We start from the raw sequence: 12,914 nt of genomic DNA, 5'->3' as shown, positions 1-12,914 counted from the left end.
CTTCAATCCTACATGGTGGTGATGAATCCCTGGAGCCCCTGAACTGAGTTCAGGGGAGGAATGTGCCAAAATAACCAAAGAAATACATGAAACAGAAACCCACACCTTAACCGATAGGCTCCGTCACCCTAGGATTCAGTGTTGGGTCTTGAAAAAGTACCCAAGCCATAGTTGAAGGATATCCACTTACCATTCTTATAACATCTTCCTAAGAAATAGGAAAATTGGGAGGCAATTCCAAGATCAGAAAGACTGGCAGAGGCCATTCTGAAAGCCTCATACAACCTTGATTATACTGGCACACACAGGCACCATTTGAAAACTTCCATCTAGCTTATTATGGTCTGTGAATAAACCCAGCTTGAGCTCCACCTACCCTGGCAATGAGGCATTGTGCGAGGGCCCTGTGCCAAAGCAGCATATCACAGTGAGACCTGACTGACAGTTGCACAGTGGCTGTTCCACAGCCAGTTTGGGCCCACAGCACACCCATGCCATACACCACAGGCACTTGTGTTTCCACAGCTGTGCCCACCCATTGCAATAAGTGAGGCCAAATGACAGCCCCGGCCAGCACACAAACCCAACATAGCAGCAGGTAGGCACAAGGAACAGGGGATAAACTTGTGCTCCACAGTCAGGCTGAACTTTGAGAAGATGATGCTAAGGGAACCAAGTCAGACAGAGAAAGACACATGTTGGAAAATTGGATCATTTCATATGTGAAAAATAAAGAAAACAAGCAAGAAAAACAAAAGTAAGCTCTTTGTTTCTGATAAGAGAATTAGAGTTACCATGGGGGAAAGGATAGGGTGGGTAAAATGGATCCAAGTAGTCAACTGTAGGGTGTTCCATGGATACAAGACCTTAAGTGGTGATCATAATGTAGTGAATCCTTCAACCCCCACACCTCTAACCTGCACCCCAATTCTTCCATGCATAAATAAATTTTAAAAATAAAGTAAGTAGGCCCTCCCTGGTGGCGCAGCGGGTTAAAGCACAGCACTGAGAAGCTAAGGCCCCTTCCGCATGATTTCGATCCCCGCCTGCCCTGGAGGTGACCACATGGCGTGGCAGACCTCTCCTGACCCGCCCGCTGCTCCCCTCAGCATTGTACTTCCATGATCTGCCTGTTCTGCTCCCCACTCTGTCTCTGGTGAAGCCTCTCACCCTCCGCATCTCTGGCCTGTACCCCAGTTCTGTACAAATAAATAAATCTTTAAAAAAAAAATAAAAAAAAATAATAAAGTAAGTAAATAATTCAGGTGATTTACTTTTCTTGGTCTCTCTACGTATAGGTTTAAACAATAACAAAATAAATAAACAACAGAACTAACAAGTACGCCAAAACCAATATCCAGGTTGAGGGGTGTGTTTCATTCCATAAACCCCACTTTGACTCTTCAAAGTTTTGATTCCCATGTCTGGCCATGAGCTTTGTACCATCACTGAATTTCTTCCTAAACTATATTCCACAGCTAAAATATACTGATTATTCTGAATGAGTTCTGGACAATATCTTATTTCATACCCATTCACCATAAAACACTGAAGCTCATTAATTTCCATCCCTTTGTAAACCATGTGTTTGATTTCATTCATCTCCACTGAGTGTACTAATTCCATAGCTATCTCTATCACTATCTATGCATTATTCAGGTGCTTCTCACTGGGGGAATTACATTGTGAATGTAATGATGTAATATTGGATGGTCAGAATTTCACCATGAAAGCTTTAGATAGAACCTAATTAACAGCAAGATGAGAAATTTATGCTTAATGACACATTTCAAGTATTATAAGTTATTCTCTCAATTTGGATTGTGATAGAGAGCAACTGTAAACAGATATTTAAACCTTATTAAACTAGGACTTGATATTTACTGGAAGCACCTTAATATTTATTAAATATACTTAAGTAAATATTTAAAACATGAGGGCCCTCCCTGAAGGTGCAGCAGGTTAAAGTACTGCACTAAGAAGCTTAAACCACTTTCGCATGAGTTCAAACCCCGCCTGCCCCACAGATGACCCACATGGTGCGGCAGACCTCTCCTGCCCTCCCGCTGCTCCCCTCAGCAGTGTACTTCATCGATCTGCTTGTTCTGCTCCCCACTCTGTCTCTTGTGGATTTTCTCACCCTCCACATTTCTGGCCTGTACCCCAGTTTTGTATGAGTAAATAACTATTTGAAGAAAAAAAAAAAGATTTAAAACATACCTTGCTCTTATGTGAATAACCATTCAGTTATTTTATATTTAGTGAGATGACCTTAAACTTGTTTCAATAAGGATTGTGGGAATTTATTACATTTTAAAATACTTATATTTTTTACTAGCTAGTGTTAACAGAAGTTAATACTCAGCCATGCTTTTTTGCATTGCTAAATGAATGTTTTAAATATTATTTAACAGTTAAAATGGTATATTGAGAAATACATATAGTTTAATTTTTTAAATCCATTTATAATTTTCCTATTTCAAAGTGAAATAACTCCCTTCCCCTAGCTTCTGGCCTACATCCCAGTTCTTGTATGCATAAATAAATATTTTTAAAAAAAATAACACAATATAACTAGTAATGACATTAAGAAATGTGTAAGAACTGAGATCTTCTTGGTTCCAGGTGCAATGGGTTAATATAATATAATAATTAATGGGTTAGTAATAATGGGGTGGAGGAAAGTATCTGTTAATTAAAATTGTTAGGTATTCATGCCTTGGGAATTAAAATATTGTCTGTTTTTAATGAGATATAGTTTTTAACTTTTGAATTCTATCCTCACTTCAATTTCCAATAGTGATAAATTTTTTTCCTTTTAATTCAGAATTGCCAATGTCTTGATCTTAGAATGTCCTACATTTAAACTTTTTTCTTTAAAATGTGGCATTGGGTGTTAACTTCTACACAGCTCTGAGAACTCAACAATATCTGGAAATTATTTTGAAAGATAATGGAAAGTTAAGCATTCTAAATTTAACATGGATTTCTCTGATTCAAAAATAATGTATTTTTCAAAGTTAAATAAGTTTTCTGTATATCATAATAGCATATTATGACAGCAGTTATAAAAGGACAATTAACTATTGAAAAATTGAAAAATAGCATTATCTGCCAACAAATAATGTTGTTCTTAGAAAACCCATGTCAATTAAGAATTCATTAGCTAAACTAATAAAATACTGCAATGTGATCTTATTCAAAAAGTAAATATAAAATCTTATTATGTATCAATATTAGCCAAATACAAATAATATCATAATCTTTCACAAGACCAAAAATGAGACAAAATGGGCCTCCCTCTTGGTTCATGGTTTAAGTGTCAGTGCTATCAGGCTACCATCAGCCACTGCAGTAGGAGTTTAATCTCCGGCCAGGGAGCTGACCCACTTGGCACAGCAGACCTCTCTGTCTCACTTCTCCCCTCAGCAGTGTATTTTAGTAGATCTGCTTATTCTGCTCCCCACTTTGTGTCTGGTGAACCCTCTCCCTTCCCCCAACTTCTGGCCTACACCCCAGTTCTTGTATGCATAAATAAATATTAAAAAAAAAACACAATATAACTAGTAATAACATTAAGAAATGTGTAAGAACTGAGCTCTTCTTGGTTCCAGGTGCAATGGGTTGAAGCACCACATTATGAAGCTCTCCGAGGCCATTGCAGCCCCAGTTCAATCTCCGGCCAGGTAGCTGACCCACATGGCATGGCAGACCTCTCCTGGCCCGCCTGCTGCTCTCCTCAGCAGTGTATTTCAATAGATCTGTCTGTTCTGCTCCCCAGCTGTCTGGTGAATCCTCTCACCCACCATACTTCTGGTCCATACCCTAATTCTGTGAACATAAATAAATAAATCTTTAAAAAAAAAAAAATCTTAAGAACTACCTAGATGCCACCAATGTTAACACACTTCATTATATAATATCAAAAAATCCCTTAATATCAACACCAATCTCAAAAAGTCTTTCAATTATTTGGAGGATGTCTTAGTTATAGGAAATTGTGCAAGTTTTCCAAAATTCAAATTTTCTGGCCCTCCCTGGTGGCACTGCACTAAGAAGCTTAAGCCACTTCCTCATGAGTTTGATTCCCGTCTGCCCGGGAGGAGATCCACATGGCGTGGCAGACCTCTCCTGACCTGCCCGCTGATCCCCTCAGCAGTGTATTTCACCAATCTGCCTGTTCTGCTCCCCACTCTGTCCCTAGTGAATCCTCTCTGCCTCCACATCTCTGGCCTTTACCCCAATTCTGTATGAATAAATAAAATAAATCTAAACAACAACAACAAAAGAAGAAAATTTGAATTTTCCTTTCACAAACAACAAATTATTTATTTTTGTGGAACTGACTGGCTCACTTTATTGTTTTAATCTGGTAAACTGTCTGCCAAAGAACTGAGTCAAACTCACCATGATTTGTCTGTCAGTACTCTGTTAAGTAAAGGTAGTGTTATGTATTCAATAGAAACTCTGCACTTAACTAAAATGTCCAAGAACTTCCCATAAGACAACCACTGGATTTCAGTATCCTATATAAGTGCTTATACATGTTTCCAATTTTGGGACCTAGTATATTTTTTAAAAGGTCTGTAACCAAAATTCAAGATTTAATGAAATTATTACATTTTATTGCTTCATCAAAACCATGCTTATATATAAATAGATTTTTTTTTCCCCAGAGTGATTGAAAGCAAAAAATATGGCTTCTTTTGTGGTTTCATGCCATCACCTTGATTTATGCTAAAGTGCTAGCAGTGTTAAATAAGATTGCTTTTGCATAATCAAAATAAATGCAACACTGAGAAACCATAAATAATATTTTCACTCTGATGTCAACAGCCCATGAGTGTTTTAAGGATTCCCAGGAGTGTCTGGTTTACACTTTGAGAAACACCGAATTAAACTAACATAATAAATGCCAGTAGAACCTCCCAAGATATCAACTGGAAGTGCATCTCTAAGCAATATATTGAAAAGCAAAATCATTCCTTTCAGGTTCAAGGAGAGACAGTACAGTCTCAAAAGGATAGATTTTGAATGTAAACTTAAGTAGTACTTTTTTAAAATTCATGTCATAGAAAACTGTAGCATAGTTATAGGGAACTCAAAGAAGACAACAAATATACTTTAAAATATGCCTTTATCCCTTTAGCCATTGTTTTTCATACCTTGTAGTTTATAATCTCAAAGTAGTTCCATCATTAAATCGTATTTACTTGCTTGGCTGACAGCCGTTGGAAATGGTCCTCAGATGCAACTAAAAAAAAAAAAATCCTTTGATATCCAAAATATGTGAAAAACAAAGAAGAGTTAACCTCCTTCTCCAGGATTTAACCCTTTAAATCTGAGTCAGGCATGGACTGCCGCTCAAATGGGTTCTTTCTAATCTAGTCACATGGCATCTTTCTTCAGCCAATCATAAGACCATGCTAAAAACAACAGCTGGATAATTGAGACATTTCCTAGCACACCTAAAAGGCACCCCATCATTATCCTTGGCTCTCTGCCAGAGTCTGAGGACAACACATATCCTGTCAGGTCTTAATAGCTTCCAGTGTGTAGAAACAAACATTATAAAGAAAAGATATTTACATAGACCCAAACACCATCAAAAATAAAAGGATGCTAACTCCAACAAATAAGAAGTTGACAGTCACAAAATTTACATAGATCCAAAATGTCTCCCAGCAATATGACCAGCCATGAGGCAAATCTGTATTGTGTTCTACTTGGTAGGACATAATATTTCTGCCCAAAATGTAAAAACTCAAATGGAGAGATAGTCTGCAAAATACATGGGTTACAGTCATCACAACATCAAGGTCATAAATGTCAAAGAAAGACAGGAGAACTCTTCTAGAATGATGATGTCTAAACAACTAAATGCACATGTCTGGGTCTCTTCTATAAATGAGTGTGGATATGATAACCTGTGAAAATAAGTGGGAGGAATGTCTGTTAGCAATCTGATTTTTGTGTTTTCAGGATACTAGACTAATATTCTAGTGTGTGGGTTGTGCATGTTACAGTACCCTGCAGCCCTATGACTTACTGGACATGATAATTGCATATTATAATGAAGAGAAAAGAAAGTTCTTGTAAAGATCTTGCAACCTTTCTCTAATTCTGAAATTATTTTTTAAAAAAGAAAAAGTCAACAAATCCTAATGATGAAAACCACAGTTCTCACATTATCTTCCAAAACAGGAAGGATGGAGAGAGAATTATCTCCAGGCAAAGGAGGCTACTTGGTTGTGTTTATAGAAATTATATCTTTCAAAATTAATCCTCAATAACAATTGGCACAATTTTGTATCTATTAGAACACTCTGTAAGTCTCCTTGGGTAGTTCTGGCAATGCTTAGACTGTAGATGAATATCTATTCCATAATTGAGTTATGTAATTATATTAGATTTCTAGAACTTGTAGTTGCAAGTTTGAAAATCTTATTTCAGTATCACTTACAATACTGTTAGACCTTGGTCTTCTGTATTTAGTAACTTAGGTTCTATAACCTGTTGAAAAGATTCTAAAAATTTTGATAATTTATCTAAAACATTTATTAATTGTTCCTTTTTGACATGTATAAAGCTCCTACATAAATAGTGTCTGTCTTGTAAAAGGGTTATCTCAAGACTCTTGAGTTTGTAACAATTTATAAACAAGTTAAATTTCCATTGCTGTTATTTTAATGTTTACATAAAACTAAAAGAAATTTTAAAATCCAGAGTGGAACAAATGTTACTTTTTCTAAAAAACTAGTATTTGCTTTTTCTACTTTATTATTTCATGATTGAGATACTTCCATTGTTAGCTCCTTCACTCTTTCTTGCTGTTTTTTTTTTCTTGTATGTTTATATTTAAGTAATCTGAGCTAATTGCTCACAGAGAAGCGCTGCTTATAACAATTAAGTTCTATGTGGCTCACTGTTGCCTTGATTTCTTAGCCTATACTACATAGTCCAGACTAGAAGAGATCTCATTTAAATGATTGAATAAAAACTAGAAGAGATCTCATTTAAATGATTGAATAAAATGTCAGGTAAAGGGAGCTATGTGATTAGAGATTCAGTTGTAGATAGTTTCCTTTTTCCTCTATTTTTCATTTATCTATTTTTGATGTTTGGAGATCAGCATTTACTTACTATACTCAGGGAAGTAAATACTGTCTCTTTCCCTCATTCTCTGAAAGGTTTCCTTTTTCCCTTGATGTCCCTTTGTTGCTCCTTGTCATTTAAATTCTTTTAACTTTTCATTCCCTAACTAGGACAGATTGATTCCTTGACTTCAATGTGTTTCCTCATAAAGGCTACTTTGATGGTTTCTTTTTTGTGTTTGTTTTGTTTTTAGAGGACTCACCTGGATCGTTTTTAATGTCTTTTAATTGATTTCTTTCCCCTCCTCTGCTCCACTCCAAGTATAGTATATTGCTGTATGAGTAGACAGCATTTATAACCTCAAGTAGTTGACCATGGGGCCCCTCAGAGTCATGGGATGTCTCCAGCCCTGCTGTGCTGAAGCCTGGTCCTTAGACTGGTCAATAATGAGGTGTGACTTGTCCTACCTAGGTTTATGGGTTCCATAATGGCCCCCACCTCATTATAGTCTGCCTTAACCACTTGAGCCTTGTTCACATACTTCTTTCTGCAGCCGCTTACGTCCAAGTTTCTGTAGTTCTAGAACCTTCTCATCACCTCCACATTTCATAACTGGAGTACTAGTACCCAAAGAGTACCACAAGGAATAAACTCAAGGTTTACCTATGCAGTCACCTTCCCTTATAAAATGTGCAGTTATCACTCTTTATTAAGGTTCATAAGACCATAATCAAGACTTCTCCTAGAAACAGAAACCTTCATATACTGTTGGTGGGCATGTATAGACTGGCCTAAGCCCTCTGAAAAACAGTATGGTGGGTGGTTTCTTGGGATATTAAAACTAGATCTGTGAAACAATCCAGCAATTCCACTCTTAAGTATCTACCTGGAGAATGCAAAAACACTAATTCAAAGGGATATATGCACTTATGTATTCATTACAGCACTATTTACAATAACCAAGCTATGAAAACAACCTAAATGCCCAAGGACACATGAGTGAATTAAAAAGATGTAGTACAGATATATAGTGGAGTACTGCACAGCTTAAAAAATAAATAAATAAAACAAGATTAAGACTTGCAATTTGCAATAACATGGATAGAATTACAGGGAATTATGCTAAACAAAATAAGTGATAAGGACAAAAATAAATATAGGTTGGTTAAATTTATATGTTATGTACAGATAAACCAAAGGGTAAAATTAAACCAAACCATTAACAAATCCTAGAAATCTGTAGCATTGAGGCTACTAAGGTGGGAGCAGGAAGCGAAAGGACAAAATAGAGAAAGGACACAATGGATTATGGTGGAAGACTATGAATATTTTAGTGGTGGGTGTGGTGTAGTAATACATACCTAATGGGTGTGATCCTGTACCTCTAAATCACATAGTGTTGTTAACCAGTGTTACCTCAATGATACACACACAACAACAACAACAAATACTTTGACATCCTGATATCCCACAATACAGTGCTTCTTAGAATATTCTAAATTGAATTTTCTGGAGAATAATAAAGCACCCTATGTTTCCTAAACTATGGAAACTTCTGGATCTTCAGGTAACTTGTATTCTTCTTTTCTTCCTCCCTTCCCCCATTTTTTGCCTCCCAACCACATGTAGAATCTCAACTGAAATTCTTTTGACTTGTTTAAATCTATGCCTCCATGTTCAAGAGTGCTGTACCTTTTAGCATACCATTATAGTTATGTAGTTAAATTCCAACCAAGGAATTTACTGGAAATAGTGTTCCAGTACAAAGATCCTGAATGCTGAAATTAGCTCTCAGGATAGTTTTTTTTGAACCATGAACACTTATTTGCTTTTATCTATCAAATTTTAAGTCCATGTTCAAAAATCATACACATAGAATATGTCTTTAAATAATTACAGTATGAGGCCACTACCACAATATGCATATACTTAATTTATATGTTGACTAAGCTACCGGGAAGATCAGTATAAAAAAACATAATTAACATTTGTTATCAACCATTGGGCTTTTCCCTAGCTAAGGGCTTAAATATCACTTAAAAAAATCTTTAGTGTGTCTTTTAAAGAGTTATGTTGAAATTGTTTATGACTTATGGCTCTGTTGGAATAGTTAAGAGGCACATCATCTCTTCTTCATATTCTCATAGAATAATTATGCTGGATATATTCAAATCATGAGAAGAGTTGAAATTCACAAAGACAGTGGTTCCTCCAATTACATAGGGAAATATTTTAGCAGCATCCTTGAACCCGAAATTCCAACTAAGTAACATAGCAATAAAGGTAGGAACTATTTCTTGAGTTTCTATCTTGTGTCATATGCTTTATTTTATTATCTCTACTCTTCACAAGAGCTCTTGGAGGTAATACTATCATCTTTTAAAATATGAAGCAATACATGTTCAGAAGAGTTAGGAAACGAATCAAAAGTCGCAGTTTGTGAATGGTAGAACAAGATCTTTAACTTACAGAAATTTTGCATATACTGCTATATTATGTCACTTATTTATTGAGAAGAGCTATTAATTTGGTTTTTCCTCTCCACAGAAGTGTTCTACAGCCTTCCTCCAAAAATTTAAGCAAAGACTATAAAGAGGTAGTGTCAATGACTACTAATCTATTCCATCCCTACCTCTATTTCTACAGGTGTAAGAATTGTCAAGATCAAGCCAGTAAAATAAGAGGCCTTCTTGCCTTTGTTAGCTATTTTGTGTCTTTCCAAGTGGAAAACAAATGACTGATTTTTGATAGTCCACCACTACTGTAGGCTAATTTTTAAAAATTTAAATAACTCATTGGAATAAAAATAGGTAATTCCAAAAAAAGATGAGGTTGAGAAGAAGACAGAGTAAAAAAATCAAATGGCTAAGATCTGTTGACCAATTTAAAATGAAACATGACCAAGATAAATGGAGCAGCATGAGTAAGCTCTAAGTCACAATCGTAGATATGCAAGTAGGCTGATACCTCGGCTGAAAAGAAATCAATAAAACTGATCCATAACGAGGCAAGTAGCGAAGAAATGGAGGATAATTTAGCTCTCAAAAAAATGTTGCCAGTTTAACAACTGATACCAGGACATTCACCCAAGGACTATCTCTGATTCAACAAAGCAAAGAAAGGACCATGACTCACATACTAATTGAGGAGACACATCCCAGACATGAGGGGACAAGAATAACAGGATAGGTTACTCTGATTCAAACAATTTTCTTTTACTTCCTTAGTGTGATGTCTTAGTTGTATTTTCTTCACTCCCATTTAAGAAAGCCCACAAGGAAAAAAAGATATTGAGTCATTATGATGATAAGGAGGGTTTATAATAGAGAAGGAAAATGTTCCTGTGTGTGGGTTTGTGTGGGTTTGTGTATGTGATAAAACAAGAACTCAGGACTGGAGTGAGAGAAAAAATTATGTTTGAAACTTTTGTATGTGTGAAAGGATATTGAGTTACTAACTCTGATCACAAGGTTAAAAAAATATACTGATTTTATTTAGATCCAACTAGGAGGTTATGGGAGAAACGATAGCATTAATCTATGAACAGGGTCTAAAATGTAGAGATGCCAATTAAAATATAGGAGACTCAGTTACATTTAAATTTCAAATAAATAATTTTTAGTTAAAGTGTATTCAAGGTAATATTTCATATTCTCATTCCATTGTTGTACTGCCTAGATTTGAAACCCAGTTGACACTTCTTAGGACAAACTGTATTTTACACATGCTTACACTAGAAAGTTAGTTTTCATTTTCTGAAACCCACATTTACCTGGACTTCCCATGTTTTTCCCCAGGATTAAATCCGGCAACTCTGCCCCATAGTGAATGGTTGACTCATGAATACCTCTCTCTGAAAGTGTATTGTCATCAATCTGTGTGTATTTATGTATATTTAGATCAAGAAAAAGCAATGAAATTTATATGGGCTTAGAAGCAGAATCAGGGTAAGAAATATTACTTAATGGCTCTACAATAGAATCTTTTTACGTTTATATTACTAGTATATACAAATTACATAAAATTTAGGAAACCAAAAAAAAATTTTTTTGTCTATCACTTAGATATAATTTGCTGTTGAAATTATGGTGTACATTGAAATTCTTCTGTGTGACTCTCATATTAACAAATATAAAATTGTTTATAAATCTTAGTTTTAAAGTACTAATGTAAACTAAAAAAGGTTTATCTTTTTCAAAAGCAAATATGTGATCTTACAAAGATCAACTGACATTAATTTCAGTTAAATAAATTGAAAATGTGGGTGGTAAAAGTATAGATTTTAATAACAAATGAGTTTTCCAAAATTTTATGAAATGTCATATTTTAAGGTGTTTATTATATTATCTGAAATTACAATACCCAAAACTCTATTTTTATAATGTATTATAAGTAATTTCTGAAGCACCAATATCCCTACTATGTTTAAGATATTAAATGTTTCTAGAGGAAAAAACTTAAAGGACCTTTCATTTTCACTTTTTACAAGGCCCTACAAATAATGCAGCTGGCCTAGTCCTGTGTCATAGCACTTTAAGGAAGTTAAATGATATCCTATTGAGGACCTAACTTATTCATTAGGAATTTTTGTTACTAAAGAATTATTGTCAGTGCCCAGAATTTGACACCCAAGAACAATTATTCTTTAGTGAATGTTTGTAACATCTCATTTCCTGGCACCTCCCACATTGCTTAGACCATAGAAGAGGAATTTCAGAGCTTGTGGGAGGAAAGTATGTCGTGATGGCAGCCATATTTCCCTAGAATAGCCAGCTATGGTCAGTCAGTTCCATGGAGGTAGATGCTCCCAGTTGCTCATGAGAGTTTTTTTTTTTTTAAAGATTTATTTATTTGTGCATACAGAACTGGGGTACAGGCCAGAGGCTCAGGGGCGGTGAGAGGCTTCACCAGAAACAGAGTGGGGAACAGAACAGGCAGATCGACGAAGTACACTGCTGAGGGGAGCAGCGGGTGGGTCAGGAGAGGTCTGCCACACTATGTGGTCACCTCCGGGGCAGGCGGGAATTGAACTCATGCAGAAGCCGCTTTAGATTCTCAGTGCTGTGCTTTAACCCGCTGTGCCACCAGGGAGGGCCTGCTCATGAGATTTTTAAGGGAGACCTGACAGCAGGTTGTTATTACTCCACATCACTTGCCTGGGTCCTTCCTTGGTCTTTGAGCCAGGATCTACACTGACTTTCTCATGCATGTGCGAGTCTGAAGTCTGCACATGAACAGTGGGAAGTATCAGTGACTTGTTTTTGCTCACCTGCTTACTCCATGCAGTATGACAGTTGCTGTGAATACTGTCACTGTGTCTTGGGATCCACATCACTGCAGGTATGGTCAAGTGGCAGATCACTATTGATTAACCAGAAGTTGAACTTTGTTCAAAGGCAGTTTGAAAGACATGGAAATATTTTTCTCCCTTTCTCTCCTTGCTCAGACTACTCAGGCACACACTAGTTCACACAGATTCACTAAAAAATGTCCCACCACCTTGAAATAAAGCTCTGATCACAGTTATTCAACCATTTTCTCTCCCCGCTTTTCTGTCCATTCATCTCTCTCCCTCACTCTTTCCCTAGAATTGCATATCCCCCAAAAAAACTAAGGACTTTTGCCCCACGCGCTGTATTTTCTAGGAAATCCAGACACAGTAAGGTGGCAGTACTAAAATCCCCTATCATTAGAATTTCTAGAGTCAAATCCAATTTACCTAATAAAAAAGAGCAGTAATAGCTTTAATTGTAGAACCAAAATCTTTGTGGACTTATATAGTTAATTGATGGAGAGACAAAAGAGGAACAGGATGGAGA

Source organism: Condylura cristata, unplaced genomic scaffold (genome assembly GCF_000260355.1).
Source record: "Condylura cristata isolate star-nosed mole 26May11 unplaced genomic scaffold, ConCri1.0 scaffold00012, whole genome shotgun sequence".
Lineage (NCBI taxonomy): Eukaryota > Metazoa > Chordata > Mammalia > Eulipotyphla > Talpidae > Condylura > Condylura cristata.
This window is presented reverse-complemented; position numbering follows the sequence as displayed.